Below are 15472 nucleotides of genomic sequence, written 5' to 3'. Positions count from 1 at the left end.
ATGTTTTTTAGAGATCCAGAGCTCTCTTGGTTGCTGTGGTCCAACATACCTTTAATCTAGTCTTTATTTTGCTACTGCCAGATTGCACAGTTAGACACCAGGGTATGCTTTCCTGTTTGCTTAGCTGGAGCCATTGCACTTCAATGTTTACTAGCACTGCTGAGAAAAATTCCAGCAGGGTTGGCTTTTGGGGTTTTTTGTTTGGTTGGGGTTTTTTTTCCTCTTTTTACGTTAGCATTTGTTTATTTGTCAAAACTGAAACATTTTGAAGAGATGGTTTGCTTTTGACAGTTTTCCTTCACAACTCAGGTAGATTTGAGATCAGTCAGCAGAAAGGCTAGGTTTCTTAGGGCTCTTGGCATTGCATTGCTCGTGGGGAAGACAGCCAAGATGTCTGCTCCAGAGTCCTAGTCCCATGACTTTTTCTTTTTACAGAGAATTTTGAAATATGTCTCTTGTCAGAACAACACCAAATGTTGAACCATCGAAATTCTCTATTAAGCAGAATCACCTTTCAATGCAGAACTGCGATATTTACGTGCTTAACAGCATTGCCAGAGGCACCAAAGTACAAAGGAGTCCTATTTGTAGTATTATCCAACACTTACTTGTATTACAAATGATAATGCAGTGTCTTTCTAGAGCACATGTGAAATAGAAGGTCTCCTCTCATTGATTCATTGCCACTCATACCACAAAGTCCAACTGGAAATGAACACGCCTTGTTAGATCTTGGATATATCCCAGCTGCCTCTCACTGGCTTTTCCGATTCAAATACTCCCAAATTTTAACAGCCATGGTATTTTTAGACCTCTCTAGCATCTTCCATCTTAAAGCTTTGTAACAGGCCTTGGAGGTAGAGGAAACATTGCAAGCCCCCGTTTTGCAAATGAGAAGGCTGGAAGCGGGAGGTTGCCAAAGATCACAGTGCGGTTCCAAGGCGGTGTGGAGAGAGCAGGACAGATGGCCACCCTCACAGGGGAGAAGAGCCGTGTTATTTCTGGCATGCTCAGGCACCTCCATCCTGCCAGCCTCCACTCTGGAAGCTGGGATGGCTATAGGAGCCCTTCATTTTCTGTCCAGAAAAGTCATAGCTACTTTGTGCTATGAAAAAGAATCTGCACTCTTCCCCTAAGAAGGCTGCATTTCGGAGTAAGTGAAATTACTTGCTCTGAGTGGCAAACGTGCCAAAAGGGAAACATTTTCCTGGAAAAATACGAACTTCCTTAACTGTGCTAGCAGTGAGCCAACTATCTTCTGTCCCTCTAAACCCCAGCTTCAATGTCCTTAATGGAGGGGGCATGATAGAAAACAGTGGCTAGTCTGGCTAGCGTGAGCCACAAAAAGTAGTTTCTGCCTGGTAGGTTGGCCTTTGTGGGTATGAGCAGCAGCAATGCTAGGAACCAATGCAGAACTACACTGACAGCAGAGCTCCCCATCCCTGTTGTGCTCCAGATGTGCCTTTCAGGGATTTGGAGACTAAATATTTCATTTATTCTGCTGAAAGGACTATCATTTTTTCTCAGGAGCTTGATATTGTGCAATGGCATCTTGCAGGGTACAGAGAACTTCAGCATCCTAGGCTGTTACCATTTATAGCATTTTGGGAATCAGTGAAACACACTGTCTGTATATCGTCTGTTACCATGGCCTGGAAGCATTCATTTCCAGATAGAAGAACAGCTGTAGTAAAGTAAAAGTTGTAGTAAATACATGGCATATAGCTTAACACTACATTAGAACTGCTAGAAAAGCAAATCAACCACATCCATTTCTTCCAAAACCTCCTTCCATCTGCACGCTAAACAACGATCTAATTTTGCTGGTGGCCTGGCAGAACTTCTTTCTCTTCAATTAGTGGGGCTGCACCTGCTTACTCGGTGCTGCTGAATCTGACTTACAAGCATAAAATGACTTTTGCATCTCCAGGTCTGCTTTCATTGCAGTTCATGGACTATGAATAATTAACTACAGTCATCTGCAACAGAGGCATCTGCTTTAGCAGTTTTTTAAGCTGCAATTGAATTCAGCATTCGAAAATAATTTCAAATGAAGTCCTCTAATTCTCCCTTCAGTTCATTTGGGAATGTGACAAAGAACTTCATTTAGACTCCTCCCTTATGGCAGGACTCTTCAACATTTCTTCTTGTGTTACCAAAATGAATCAATGTGGGAATAGCCAGCAACACCTCCTCTTGCCCTACTAATTCTTGTGGATGATGTCTGTTTAGCTCAGAAACATTCTTACAAATAATAAGTATTTCCTTCTGCCTTCCCATTTATAGCTTTCTTGTTCTCTTTCATGTGGTCTTTAATGCTCACTGAATGGCATGATGGTTAAGGAGAAAGTGGCTGTTTTTGAGCTGTATGGTTCTATGCTACAGAAAAGTGAAATCCTCTGCCTGTTCGTCTGCAGCTGTGGACTGTAAAGCCAGTAGAATAGATACACCATGTGAATCCGCAGTAATGTGACATCAAAACCCTAGAGGATATGTGATCATGAACACCAAACGAAAATGGAGAGTGAGTGCAGGGTCAGGTTAGAGCACTCGGAAGGTGTATGTCAAAACAGAAGTGGTCAGAACAGAAGTATGTCAGAAGTGGTCCATGAGGCCATGGGTAAAGTTTCTTAATGTGCCATTTCTCCTACAGCCAACAGACTGAGCTGCATGGAAGAAGGAACAAGATAACTTGGATTGACAGAAGATTAACGACACAGGAGCCCAGTGAAGTGTCATGGGACCCAATATAATAGTCTCGTGAGTATCCAGACCAGGATGCTGGCAGAGCTATTTTTTTTCCAGGCTGGTGCTTTGTTTTCCATGTTTGTATGTCTAGATCTATGTATTTTACTCTAGAATGATCTTCTAGGCATTCTTCAGCTCTATGAGTCCTCTCATAACAACCTTTGTTCTTGTGCTCTTCTTGGTCTGTGTTTGGATAACACCTAACACAATCTGGTCTGGTGTTCTGAGAACTGAACTGCTGCAACTATGGAAGTGACTAAATCTGCGAGGAGGAACATTAATGGAGGCCAAGTTTTTTTTCAAGTGTAGGTCCCAGGATTAAGCTCAGATGGCTAAAGAAGAGAGTTTACAATGAACTATTTCTCCAAGTAGGGCTTTACATGCATTATTGGAACATAATATGCTTCAGATTACTATCTATTTGTCAAATTTGGATGGAGTTTGGTCAGCAAATAATTAAGAGACAGATGGTGAAACAGAGCAACATGGTATGATGGGGGGGAAAAAATTTCCTTAGGAAGCCAGGTTCACAAAGACGACAGTAAAATGGGACATTTGAATTTATGTGATACATTCTCATTCCACATCTTTCCTTCTGACAGTTCACACTTTTCCAGAAGTACCTACCCTTATTGTTTTTCCCATACCACTTAGTATCATGTTTAATTAAAGTCACACCTCCCAGATTCTTAGAAATAGAATTACAGTGTATAAAATAATGGACTACAGTAAATTAATTTGAGTTTAGAAGAGTAAACACAAAGCACATTTAAGATACTGTCTTAATAATAATAACTATATTGCAATGCCCTTGCACATCCAGCAAATATCTTCTACACTATGATACTACTAGCAAAGTTCTATGATTTTTTGATTTTTTGAGCAACAGCAATTCCAAATTTCCCATAAATCCAAGAATTACCATTGTAAGCAACCCAAGTCCAGTCATATAGCACCATCTCTAGTATCAATGCACCCCAGCATCCATTCAACAACCTGTGGAATTCAAATCACTGTCTGAAATTATACATTTCTCTGGTCCTTTCTACTCACAAAATACAGTAAGTTGGCTAGGATCAGAGACTTCTACTGTATCTTTGTTCCCACAGGAATATGCTTTTTGCCCAGGACTACTCCATGCAGATTCTCTGAGACTTGCTGGTTACTTCCAAATAATTGTTCTTCAACAGTTTTCTGCTGCTAATAAAGTCATTTGACCATGTAACGGAGCTTTCATTCCTTCATTAAACTTGGAATTTTTAACATCCTGAATCCTCTCCACTTTAGCACACATTTTCTGAGCCAAATCAATCAGCTCTCTAAAACACACCTTTTTTTTTCTTTTTTTTTTTTTACTTCTGGAAATGATAGAAGTTCTTGATCTCTCTTTTAACAAGATCACGTATTACTACTTGTTTTTCATGAGAAAAGAGTTGTTAGCCATATTGTTCTGGTCAAATTTAGTTTTGCTATTATTTTTTACTCTTCCTACAGATTCAGCTGGATTTGTTTTTACTCAGCTACAGGTGTGGAACTGCTGAAATGGGTTTTTGTATGTTAAGTGATTTCTATGAATCAAAGCTTCTATACCAGTATCAGTCATTATTTACTTTCCAACTTCAGGTGACAATTAGCAAGAGAGATTTGAAATCTTCTCAAACGCAATATATTTTGCTTTGTCATTTCTAGAGTTTTAAATCAGATTTACACTTACAAGCTAGCTTCATGGTTCCAGTCCCCAGCCCTGCTGAAACAAGCTTTAAAGAATAACAGTGTTTGTTTAAACAGGTATTCAACAGATGAGAGAAGCAATGACCCCTTCATACGAATATGAGTGACATTTATGTAAAAAAAATCAAGTTATTCTAAAAGGGTAAAGATGGTAAGTGTCTACTTTTTTTTCCTAGCTCACTTCTGAATACCAGTAGCAGGAAATGTATTGTGGTACGCTGTGATTTATTTTTAAAGAAATATACATCTGACTGTACCAGCTGCTTTGCTAAACATTGTTTAGCTCTTCCTCAGTAATAATCATGTAAAGCCATGTCAAAAGTGTTAATGTTTACAAGATACCCTCAAATAAAATACTGTAACAATATACCCAGGGAAATGGTACCTATGATATACCTAACTGTTATTCTGCGCATTGAATGTATAGCAGGGACAAACGTTGCTCATAAAATGTGTAAATTAACATGATGATACAGATGAAACAAAACTACATTCCCATCTCAAGCCAAACCTATTTCAGGCTCAGTAAACCCTGCTGGAACTTTGTTGTGCTTTCTCCCCAACCCCCACTCCTTTATGCTCCAGTTTAAGCAGAAGCAGGGTGCCCCATGAATCTCATTAGGGAGTGTATTAGAAAGTGTATTCTTGCAAGACTTCCAAACTACTTTAGGATGTTCTGAAACCTTTGCTAAACACAGTTGAAATATTTTTTGTGTTCCTTTCTGACCAAGTTATATGAAACAGTTTGAGATATATTTTAACAGCAAAATCTCTTACACAGGAAAATAGTTTTGTAAGATTAGATACAAAACTTTTATTTCTTTAGTTTTGAAGAAACGCTTTCTGAGGTTTATAAGTTATCTCCTTCCTCAACATTTCAAAAGGTGAAATTTGCTTATATGCAGTGGAGCATTTTAAGGCCTCAGTTCACCACAATTCCTAGTGTAATTATATAGGATATAAAAATTGTAGAGGCTATTTGTTACACTTTTGTACAAGGCTCTATGGCCAAATATCGAATCTAATAAAACAAAGGGAAACTGGTGATGGGAAGACTACTGCATCTCCATCTTGGAAATGTTCCACCATTTTTCTTTTTCTTTATTTTTCCTTTCTCTCCTTTTTTATTTTTTTTTCTTTAAAACCATGGCCCATATGATATGTGACATCTCTACATAGACTCTCAAGCAGATTTGTTTTCATGTGTGCTGCAGTAGTATCTACCTATACACTGCAAGCCAATGAAGTCTATCTACAAAAATGAAAAATAGAACAGATGAAACCATGAAGATCTATGAAAAACTGAAGCAGAATACTGGCAAGTTTTCAGTATATAATGTGCTTCTCAGATCTGCAGCCCACTGGAAATACTGCCTAATAGGCTGATAGTGCCCACGTCCTGAGATAACTTGCACAGAGTTTCTGCACAAGCAGAAAGGATTCCTCTTTACTCTGTTGAAGAGCAACATTTGATAAACTTTCTCTTATAAGTCTCCTTCAGCTATTAGCAGCTGAAAGACTGTGGTTTTGGGGGGTAACTTATAGGTTATGCAGGCAAAAACATGTCATTAGCAAGGCCAGTATCAAATGTAACTGTAAATACTGAAAATTCAACTTTTACCCATAGATCATTGTTTGTAATTTTGAAAAGACACGTTTAGATAAATAATTTTTCTCCTCAAGAGTGAGAAATTAAATCTCAGCTTTAAGATTGTATTTCAGCACCATATTTCAGCATTTCAAACTGCTTGGCATGCTGTTTTTCACAGGACATAGGAATGCACTCTGGGCTCTGGTTGACCACTCAGGTATATTATGCTCACTTTCAGAAAGAAACTATCTGTTATGCTAACAGTCTGTCCCAAACTGTTCTATACTCAATTTTGCTGGTATTTACTACCTATCTGTTTCAATGGGCTGGGACTGCAAAGTGTGATGCATGCTTATAGCATGGCATCCTCTCTCTCCATCAGCTTCACTCCAGAGTAACCTGCCAAGTAAAAAGAATTGCTAAGGAGCTTGTAGAACCTGTGCTAAAAGCTCTGCCACTGAATCTGCCCTGTCACTTGCACTAGCTGGCTCCAGGGCAACTGTTTCTCCGTCACCGTCTCCACCAGGGATATTTGGGAGCAGCCTGGGACAAAGCCCTGATGGAAAATAGTCTGTGGCTGAGGGAAATAAGGGACCAGGTGATGGAGGTCAGCTGATTGCAGCACTCCCTTTAAATTGCAAGCCTTGGGCTGTTTGGCTTAGTCTGAGCTTGGAGGATGTTTTCTGGCAAGTGGTAAAACTGCTCAGAAATTTGTCTGGTGCAGGTCCTAGGAAGTCATTCAATATCTTGGGATGAAGTAGGAAGCGTGATGAAAGAACCTAGAGGACTACAAGGTTGCTGAGGAGCTGTGGCCTCTGTCTAGCGCTTCCACTTTTCTAGTTTCTCCTGGGAAAGCTAAATAAATCCCACTGCCACTTTGCTTCCTCAACAAAACAAAACTTTTGTTTATTAAGGACAAGGAATGAAGTATTGGGTTGTGTGCCTGAAGCAGAAGCAGCTACCAGCCCACAGCAGAGTAAGGAGTGTGCTGCTCTGCTAAGAAGTGGTAGGAGACCTGCGTTGTAGCACTTGTCTGGAGCCTGATTCACCCATAAAAGGGTGGGCTTTTGCTTTGGCTGGACATGGATGTACATCGCAATTACCACCACGGGGATGCAGGGTCAGAAGGATGGGGAGGAGTCATGCTACAAAGGTAAGAGTCCTGCACAGAAATCAGTAACTGTGTGGTGATGCGGTACCATGGAAAATGCCAGATCCAAGAGTCTGAGTATTTACACTAGAAGGATGTGGCTAGTAAATACAACAATGTAAATCAAACTGCTTTCTGACTGGGTATTCATCTATCATACTCTCAAATACTACATTTGCTGCAGCCACCCGATTTATTTGCCGTTTCCTTTATAAATGTGTTAGTATGACTTTTATATATATTTATCTGGGTATATGCATTAAAAAAAAATATCTTGCTGTGTGCAGTGTCTGTTGCTGTAGCAACAAAAATTATTTCATAGTGTCTTTCCTGAAGTGAATAATGATTTCATGCCTGGATATGCAATAGGCATTTTCATGTCTTCCCCTCATTTACACATTTACATCAATTCCGGTAATGTAATACATATATACAGTTATGATAATGTAAAACAACCAAAGAAGCAGTGAGAACTATTTTCCATTCTATAATCCCGCAGGAGAGAATTCAGTGAAGGCTCTATCTTCTGGCCAGAGTTAAAGGAGCAAAGAAGAAGCCTTTAGGGATTTCAAACTGGACTAGCTGGGCCAATTTTTCTGCTTTGCATTTCTTGTGTAGAGAGCTGCTTGAAAAATTTCCAGCTAACTTTTTTTTTTCTCCTGAAAAATGCCAAATCATGCAAATCAACAAGTTTCATGGGAATATGCTGATTTTTTAAAAAAATATTTTCATTACACAAGAAAGTAAAAAGCAGATGGTGATGACAAGGTCAAGGAATGTTCTGATATTTCATTTCAGGCTTGTCAGTTTTAACATTTCATCTTGCATAAGATTTTAAACAGAGGCAAAAACGAACCATGACTTTCTTAAATAAGAAAATCACTTTATGGTCAGCTTCTGTAATTGCATAGAGCTGGAAAATGAGTGTGCTGAAAATACCAGATCTTTTTTGGAGCTCCAAAATCTGCTGCTGCTGTTTTCTGCTAGGGAATAATTTCCTGGTTGCAGGAGCTTGAAATGGGAGTGGGCAGGGCTGTGAATGCCTGCTGGTTGCCCACTTGAGGAATCAAGGTACCGCTGTTATTGATGGGTTTAAAAGAGGAGTTTGGATCATTTGTGTATTTTGAAGTCTGGAACTGTAGTTTCTTGCTATTACCTTTCATAAAGCTGTGGTATACAAGCCTTGGGAAAGGATGCTTTATGTATGGAAAACCTAAAGCTTTAATTCACTCCTATCCCTTTCAAAGACTAACATCAGATTACTTGCATCCCCCATCTTATATTGTAGGTGTGTGACTTTTAATAAGTCCTAAACTGTGGCTGGTGAGGCTCAACTGGTGAACAGTTGTGTATGCATCTATCCTTCTGATGTGATAAAAGTACCGTACCATCAATTTTGTTTTTAATTGGTGGTCTCTGCTCAAGAACATGACTAGGTAAGTTCAGGTGCTTTAGCTGCTGTGGCTTTCCTTTTATTAGTACAAGGATTTCTTGGAGCGGGGTTTACTTGGTGTGGAGCTGGAGTGGGTGGTGTTGCAGAGGTTGAATGTTTTGCTTTTTAAACTTGTAATAAATGTTAAAAGACTTGCTTGTCCTTGAGAACAAAATACATGTGAACATAAAACACTTCTAGAGAATAAAGTACTCCTTTGTTAATTTAAACGCACACAATCAACTTCTGGGCTAAAAGCGTTTCCTCTTCTGGAGTTAGTCTAACTAAAGCAAAGGAATCCATTTAACTCTAATGAGAACCTGCTATTGATAAATGGCTCTTACAAAGAAAATATCATTTTTGTAACAGGACAATACATGCACTACTTCCCTGTATGCAAACTGTACCTATATTCAGGCCAGAAATTTTAGATTCAGTAGATGCCTCTTGTCTAGTGATGGAAGAATAGCAACCTAGAGGTACAAGTGCCCTGTGAGATTGTGCATTGAGGCTGGCAGCCAGACCCCACCATCTGATCCTTGATGGGAAACACTTGTATCAATCCCATATTAATGCAGACAAACCAGATGTGAACCGCACGGGGTCAAACCTTCAGAGACTCTTCGCAATCTCACTTCAAAGGCTCCTCCCACCATGTGAGCCAGTCATTTTCTCTTGGCTATCTAGCTTTGCTCCTAATTTATTTTATCCACACCCAAGGCTCCAAATATCCCCCTTTATCTGTTGTTCCCTAATGCCTTTCCTACATGCTTTGGAGCCCAAGCTGAGAATTGAACCTAGTCAAGTTGCGCCCTCACCGCTTAATGGGAGAACTGTGATGTGATCTAACCTACAGCTTCAGCAATCAACTTATGTTAATGCAAATAAGAGCTGATCTCTGCGTGCTGTAGCCAAATAACCCTTGGATGGTGTAGAAAACTTTCCAACTTGATTCTAATTCATTGCGGTGTGTGTTAATGAGCACGTGTGCCCTCAGCAGCTTCCCTATTTCGTATTGGTTTTGTGTTTTTGGTTTTTTTTATAAAAAAAAACAACTTAGTTTGGCCTAGCTGATGGGAAAGAGGCCTAATTTTGCCTGCAATGGGTCATTTAAGACCCATCAAGGGCTGAGCGCAGAACTACCCCCTGTTTGCAGGGAGAGCATAGCATGCTACCATGATAGGAGCTGCAGTGGTAGAAAGATCAGGGAGAAGTTGTCTTTTGCCCTGCAGCATCCTTCTCCTTTTCAGCCCTGCCTTTGACAGCGTGTAAGCCAGGTGCATCTCAAGCTGCTGCCATGGGCAGCACTGAGTGATGAATGTAGGAACAAAAAATGACCACTGAATGCCACCAAGCATGTCAAACGGGCACCTCCAGGTGCAGGAAAGTTTGAATGCTTCCTTGCTTGACATCCCAGCCTGAAAAATTTCTCATAACTTTCATCCAGTCCCCAGTCCTGAAAAGACTGTTTCAGCTAAGCTCCTGCCCCGTGAGTCAGGACTGTTGCCTGTGATTTCAGGTGCTTTGCTGCTCCATCCCATGCTGTGTCTGCACTACTGACGGAGCATTGGCCTGGCAGGCTTGCTGCCTGCTTGTGCTGTTAAATGCTAGTCTGCTCTTGCGTGTAAGCTCTGGACATCTCCAGAGCACAGCGGATAGAAAAGAGTCCACTCTGTTTCCTAGCCTGGAGATCGCGTGTGCCTCTGCGTGCTATGGGTCCACTGTAGACTCCAAGTGCTTAGTGATAGTGTTTCCCCTGCAGGGTTCCTTGCTTTGAGAAAGGACTTGTCCAGAAATCATCACGTGGCCAAAGCTGTACAGCAAAACACACTTAAATAAGCAGCTTCATCCTAGGATCCACAATGCAAAGAACTAGATTTTTGGCCTACTCTTCACCAGGCATCAGAGATGGAGCACTAACATACCAAGGCAATGCTTTTCTCTTCCCCCCTCTCTGGGGCTAACTAGGCTGTGTCATCTGTTACCCTGTGTGCTAGACACAGGGTGGGGAAGTGTCAAGCAGAGCCATGTGGTCTTAAAAGCGAGAGGTGAGCACAGAAGAGGAGTTTACAACCAGGGTAGAGAAAGGGGAGACCAGAAAATTATAAGCAGAAAGTGAAATAAGGGAGTGGGTAAACAGTTGTGTCCTGCCTGTCTTTGTGTTGCCTCTGCCTAGCTTGATGTGACTTTCATTCCAGTGTCAGTGCTAACTCCAGCACTATGGGGAGCTGGGGAAAGGGCTGAAGATAGGAACTAATGAGGAAGCTGAGGAGCAATGACAGTGAGGGAAAGTATGCACAGGGACTCCCAGGTGAAGAGATGCAGCATTTGCTTACTACAGATGGGGTGCCTTTGCTTCTCTGACCCAAACAACAGGCAGATTGTAGGAAAAAACGCTTTTTAAAGGGACATGAATGATTTGATGCCATGAAAACGGAGGTGGTGCCTGGCTATAGTCAATGGAAAGCACTGAGAATCCTTCCTAGGTAGAAAACATTCTGTACTGAAGGTTTAGTATCTGGGCCTGAAGCAGTCTGGATTTTTTGTTGTTTTTCTAGACTTTTGGCTTGACTCATTTGTGAGTGGCCCTTCTCCAAGAAAAATGTTACACTGTTTCTATGGGATACGCAACAAATCAAAGTTTTTTCAGGATCTGATAATCCTACTTTCCTAGCATGCCAGCATAAACTACTATGTTATCTAGTAACTATATGTTAGCTGCTGGTGCTGTATTTTGATGCAGCAGCCACTAAAAAACACACTCCTAAACAACACATGGTGTCTAGAAAATACAGATAATCTTTTGAGTTTAGCAGCACGTGAATTCCCTAAAGAGACAAAGCCAGTCTCACTAAAACACTTGGTATGCTGTGTATAGGTTCAGATATACGCTAGAGAAGGGAAGACCCAAAGAATGGTACAAGATGCTAGTTGGTGTCAGAAGGTCTGAAAGATTAATGTCACTTTGCCTTGCTTCTGATCCAGTGCTCTCCTCCACCAGCTTCAGCTAAGAATCTGTCTCTTTACAGAGTTTAGTCTCTACAGGCTTCAGTGCTGAGCTTGACAGTCTTGGTGACATTACCTGAAGCAATAATGAAGTGTAATTTCATAGTCCTGAGCTCTAGCTAAAGAAAACTTTGTCTCGTTATCTTGAACCACCCCTGCAAATCTTGATGCAGAACCTGTGAGAAAAATTGCATAAGGCACTGAAGCCCCTCCAAACAGGGAATATGATCATGGTGGCTTATAAACCAGGATGCAAAACTTCGCTTTGACAGTTCCACATGTAGACAAGTCATTTGATACCATACAGGCAATATTGTAAGCCTGTGTTTTATTTCTAGATTCCTGATGTGGGTAATGGAAGATATACAGCCTGAGCTTTTGGAGCTGTACTTTCAGCAAGGACAAATACCTGGAAAGGGATTCAAGTAAATCATAAAAGGCTAGGTTTGAAATCAGTTGTACAGAGGATTATTCTAGAATAGTCCTTATGCTCCAAGTTAACACTGTCCCTTATTCCAGAGCAATTTCCTCATTTTCTGGGAATGCCAGCACAGTTCTTTGCAGGATGTGTTTGAGTTGGAGCTGCCTATTATTGCAGTGTGCTGAAGACTAATTAAGTTTAAAGTACTTCTAAGGTTGTGCTTTCTCATCTTCATCCATTAGGAGATCAAATTCTGCACATCTTCCCTGACATACCTATAGCTTCAAAGCCACGATGCAAACAGGCAGTAATACTGGGGGAAGGTCCTTTGGTTTGCACAGGGAACTTAACTATGTCATCAGGCTTAAGCTCTCCTGACTAAATAACTATGTGGAGCAGCATGTATATATATATTGTTTGGTACTAGTAAATCTTCAGACTTATAGTAAAAGTAGGGATACTTTTATGCTGAACTCCTTGCTTTGTAGTGACTTCTTACTAGACTTTGGTCTATTGGTTCTTGAAAGCAAGCATTCTTAACTGTCAGTGCACCCTGATGTTCACAGGCAGGCTTAATGTCTCAACCCACTTGTTTGCCATAGGAAAAGGGCATCAAGTATACATATAAGGGCTACTAAGCACCACTGGGGTATGGCACGAAGATGTTCTCTCAACCACATCATTTTCTGGGTCAGAAGCTTCTACAGGGGAGATCTATTTCAGAGGAGTGTTTCAGTGCCAATGGGAAAAACATAGGGAGAGTTTAAAATGGATTGGGAGGAAAAACATTTTCTTTAAACCAGCTTACTGAGACTCCTACATTCCATTATGAAATGTTTTCTAACATCCAGTCTTTTTAAAGCAAGCATGTGTGCCAGCCCCTTGCCACACAGAGCAGAATGTTCTACTTCTATTGGAAGGCAAAAGTGCATCGCACTTTTCAGAAGGGTACCTGGGTCAGGTACCACATGTGTCAACCCCCTGCTCCAAGGTGGTACCAATTAGTGTTACTGGAATTTTTGTCTTGCTAAACCCCAGTGTAAATTACTGATTTAGCAGTGACAAAAACTTGTACTATAGTAGAATGTATAGTAGCCAGACTGTTTGCACAGGGATTCGTGGATGCTCATCTGCTTTTTAACACTAACATGCTTAAATTTGGAACACAGATATGCCAGATCCAGATGAGGCTACAAAAATACTCTGTGTGGGAATTACTCATCCAGGGCCCCACTGACAGCACTTTTTCTTCTACAAAGAGGTGGTCTCTGAAAGCACCGAGATCCCATCATCTGAACTGCACAGACTTTCTAGCAACATTAAGTCCCAGGAATTTTTTCAGGTTGTGCTTGTGGTGTTTTACTAGATTGTTCTTAGAATGTGCTGCAGTGAAGCTACTTCAAACCAGCATGTCCTACCCACAGCTAGGGCTTCTGTGCCTAGGGAGTTTGGCAGAGGGGTGGGTGCAGGAGCACTGGGGTGCATTCTATAGGACATGGTGAGGGCATCTGAGTAGTGGACTCCAGCTGCCCCAAGCAGCATCACCCAGAGTTGAAGGCTCTTTGTAGCTTAGTGCCTTTAAGATTCATCATGAAGAACGTGACAATTATGATACTGCAGCAGCATTTATAATTATGTTTCTCGGCCTGTGGTTTCTGAATTGCTAGTGGTTTGTGTGATATCTGGAAGTGGTCAACAAAACACTTGGGGGGAAAAAAATAAAGGGAAACAAAGGAGCCCTGTGTGCATGGTGAATAGAATGAGGTGGGGGGAGGCATTTAAAGTGAAGCCTAACTCTTTGGGGAGCACTGCAGGAAGATTCTTCTTTTAATACAAGGAAATTATTGAAACTACATATATTGAGGAAAAACTAATCTGGAGGCTAAGGAGGTAGATAGCAGTAAAAGAAATCTCACCTCCTTTTTCTCCCAGTAAATGCATTTCCTCAGCAACCCTAAATATCCTTTCTTCTATATGGTATGTGCTGATACATCTTAATTCCTCAAAATCATTTTTGCACAACTAACCCAAGCTGACATAGTCACATGTGGAGCCTCCCATTGCTGTGATATTCAACTACTTAAAGGTCTGAAAGCATTTATCCTCCCCAGGCTTTATTGAAATAAAGATATATTCTAATAATCATGTTAGAGGTGAAGTGACTGACCAAAGGTTGTACAAGAAATCTGTGACAGATGGGAAACTTGAATTCAAGTCGCTAGCTTTCAGAGCAAGACATCTCTTCCGTAATGACAACTACACGGTAAGACATGGGGAACCCAAACAAATTGGGGCCAGGCAAATTCAGATAAGCGCTACATCATCCCATTTTCCTTGCACCAGCTGCTGTGTGTATGGTCTTTCTAAATAAAGAAGGAAGTTCAACTCCCATTAAGGCTACCTTGCTTCTTCCATGGGACAAGAACATGCAACCATATGGATGTTGCCACACAGCAGCTAATAAACTACAGTGTGAAATTAATGCCTGCCCCACAACTAGTTATTTGTGTAATCCTCACTGAGCATTGTGCTGCACTTGCAAAACAAAGTTTCTTGCAGATACAAAGTGGGAAAGCAAAACCATTCTGTTGGGCTGATATCTAAGCCTTCATTTGGTCTTGAAGCCAACTGAGATGGCAAACCTGTCTCCAAAATCGTTGGCTCATAACATTAGTACAAGCAACTGGCTTTCTCCTGACATGTTAAATATAATCTATAGAAGCATACAAACTATACAAATGGTTTGTAAGAAAGGTGACAAAGGAAACTCCTCACAGAAAGTGCATTCAGGGAAAGCTCTTTAATTTTAAGGACAAACATTCCCCTGAGTCATAACTACGTTTATTTTTCATGTTATGGAAGGAGGAGAAAGAGGAGGAGGCTATGGCGTAAATGAAATGGGAGGTTCTTCTAGTAAAAACTTCAGATGAGCAGTTGCTCCTTCAGGCATCTGCTTGTAGGAATATGCCAGACAAAACTTTGCATCCATATGGTGCACTGCAAACAAGGCACTCGTCAGTATACAAACATCAGCTGATTTTTGCACATCTTTTTTGTTTGCCTTATAGAAAAGAAAAAGAGTAGTCTAATCTCTGGTGGGGCTTATTGGCTCTTACCATAATGAAAGAGGAAGCAGGAAATAAAAAGGTATTAAATTCTTCAGGGGCTGGAAGAAGTTGAGGTAGCAAAGGATCAAGTCACTTACTAAGACCACACAAGGAGTGAACTATTATTGATAGCCCTCAGGCTCCTGTTTCCTTGTCTGCAGCACTCAGTAGATATGGGAACTCTTACATTAAAACTAGGATTGCTCTACATAAAGCATCATAAAACTTGGAAACTGCATCAATATACCCACTGCATGTCCAGATAACCTCCTGACTACCTGTGCTC

General features: G+C 40.8%; 1 protein-coding gene and 1 long non-coding RNA gene across 4 annotated transcripts in view; one reads left to right on the top strand and one right to left on the bottom strand.

Annotated features, from left to right (window-relative positions):
* Positions 1 to 9009, top strand: part of LOC308065246 — a 57028-nt gene extending 48019 nt beyond the window's left edge. Inside the window, exon 3 of the long non-coding RNA XR_013928716.1 lies at positions 2654 to 9009. This is a non-coding gene — a long non-coding RNA (uncharacterized lncRNA). The remainder of the gene's footprint in view (positions 1 to 2653) is intronic.
* Positions 1 to 15472, bottom strand: part of RERG (RAS like estrogen regulated growth inhibitor) — a 143655-nt gene that overhangs the window by 103918 nt on the left and 24265 nt on the right. The gene's annotated exons all lie outside the window — the stretch shown is intronic.

Source organism: Falco punctatus, assembly GCF_963210335.1.
Source record: "Falco punctatus genome assembly, chromosome: 6".
Taxonomy (NCBI): domain Eukaryota; kingdom Metazoa; phylum Chordata; class Aves; order Falconiformes; family Falconidae; genus Falco; species Falco punctatus.
Note: the sequence above shows the minus strand (reverse complement) of the source record. Positions and strands in the feature narration are given on the sequence as shown.